General features: G+C 40.1%; 1 long non-coding RNA gene across 1 annotated transcript; it reads left to right on the top strand.

The window, feature by feature from the left end:
• The first annotated feature begins 267 nt into the window (after positions 1-267).
• On the top strand, positions 268-1,225 carry LOC106725912. The gene is made up of 2 exons (XR_001361916.1): positions 268-564; positions 919-1,225. It is a non-coding gene; the product is annotated as an uncharacterized LOC106725912 (long non-coding RNA).
• Positions 1,226-2,111: the final 886 nt, after the last annotated feature.

Below are 2,111 nucleotides of genomic sequence, written 5' to 3'. Positions count from 1 at the left end.
GGGGTACAACAAATCAATGTTTCTCTCTCTCTCTCTCTCCCTCCCTCCCTCTGTCTCTCTCGCCTCCTCTCTGTCCCTCTCTTTCTAAAATCAACCAATAAATAAAACTCTAAGAAAATTTAATTTTTTTAACTTTATTGAGTTATAATTGACAAGACTGTAAGATATTGTAAGATATTTCAAATGTACAACATGATGATTTGAGGTTTGGTTTGGTTTGTTTTTTAGATTCCACTTCTAAGTAATACCAGGCAGTATTTGTCTTTCTCCATCTGGCAGGATTCATTCTTAATATTTTTAATTCTTTTACTGAACTGCCTAGTCTCACTTCATGTTTCCAGTAACTTCTGTCATGTCTTCAAACATATTTATTATTCTGGTGGTAAATTCCTCTCCTGTTTTCCATGAGATCTGCGTTCTCTGGTATCTCTCAACCTTGCCATGCTCAGAATTTGCCCTCTGAGCTCACCTCTGTTCCTGTGGGACCATTAGCCACCTTGATGAGTGAGACGCATCATGGAGCAGGGAGAAGTCTAGCCAGCTTGTGCTTCCCCAGGTGAAATGGTGTGTGTTTATTGCTGTGTGCGTTGGTGGGAGAGATACCCAAGGAACCCTGAACCATCTCTTATTGGAGGCAGGAGCTCTGGATTATAATGGATGCCCACAGAGGGGTAGGAGCAGCACGTGTGTGGAGGGGGCTTTCCAGGCACTGGGCAAACCAGCTACACTGACCGCCATGTGCTCATAGAGATGCCAGTCAATGCTCTGCCTTGAAGCTGCCCACGGCTTCTAGCCTGTACTCTGATCCCCTACCTCCGCAGTACCAGGAGGGGGAAGCTGCCCACGGCATTGCAGGGGTGGGGAAAAGGCAGAACTAAGAATTGTTTTCTCAAACCTGGTTCCTATTTGTGACGCCAGGCCCTCCCCCTCCCTGGCCACCTTCCCTGCCAATGGACCGAATCTACTTCTATCTGCTGCTGGTTACTGAGCACAGCTCTGAGGTCTCTCATCTCCTCTGACGTCCCTCTGCAAGAGAACACTCCTATTCACATAAACCAAGTCTAAAATGAAAAAGCTGCCGATGCCGCTTCTGAGGGCCTTTGAACGCTGAGTAGATATTAAGGAATAATAACACGTTTTAGACGTGATAACTGGTATTGTGTTTCTGTTAAAATAAAGAGTTCTCCTCTTTTAGAAATAAATACTAAAATATTTATAGTTGAAATGTTGTATATGGGTTTTGCTTCCGAATAAAACAGGAGGTGGGAAATGGATAGAAATATAGATAAAACAAGATTGGCAATGAGTTTATGATTGTTGAAGATGGGTGGTGGATATATGGGAGTTCATTATACTATTCTGATTAATTCTGTATAAGCAAAAAGTAATAACATTAAAAGCCTAATAGTAAAAAGTTTAAAATATATAGATTTCAAAAATAATAAGTTCTCATTTTCAACAATATTGAAGTATATAATAAAAGGGTGGGTTGTTGCCCTGGCTGGTGTGCTCAGTTAGTTGGGCCTTTCCCCACACACCAAAAGGTTGCCTATTTGATTCCTCACCAGGCTGTGGGATAGATCCCCAGTAGGGGGCGTGCAGGAGGCAGCCAATGTGTCACTCTCACAGTGATGTTTCTCTTTCCCTTCCTCTCTCTCTAAAACTCAATAAAAAATATTTTTTAAAAAAGTGGGTTGTCTGTTTTCATAACCCATTTTTATCTAAACATTCCCCAAAGGTAATCACTATAATTTTAAACTGATACAGACAAGGTTTTTTGTGTTGCTACACACACACACACACACACACACACACACACACACACACACACACATATTTATATGGGGTTTTTTTTAAATGCAAGAAAAAGCAGAGGTTAAGCATAAGTTATTACAATATGTAGACTGTCAGTCATTCCTACATTTTGGGTGGGACACACACAGATTTTTTTTTAAGTCTATAAGTATACATAGCAAACTATTAATATAGGGGAGAAAATTAAATTTTTATTTCTGCTCAATTTGGTATTTGAATCTATCAGAGTAAGTTCAAAAGTACTTTGTGGAGAAAACAGAATACAAGAATTCCAAACTTAGGAAACACATTTGTTT

The sequence above is a fragment of the Myotis brandtii genome, unplaced genomic scaffold (assembly GCF_000412655.1).
Source record: "Myotis brandtii unplaced genomic scaffold, ASM41265v1 scaffold197, whole genome shotgun sequence".
Classification (NCBI taxonomy): domain Eukaryota; kingdom Metazoa; phylum Chordata; class Mammalia; order Chiroptera; family Vespertilionidae; genus Myotis; species Myotis brandtii.
The sequence above is the reverse complement of the archived record's forward strand: the minus strand, read 5'-3'. Positions and strand labels throughout refer to the sequence as shown.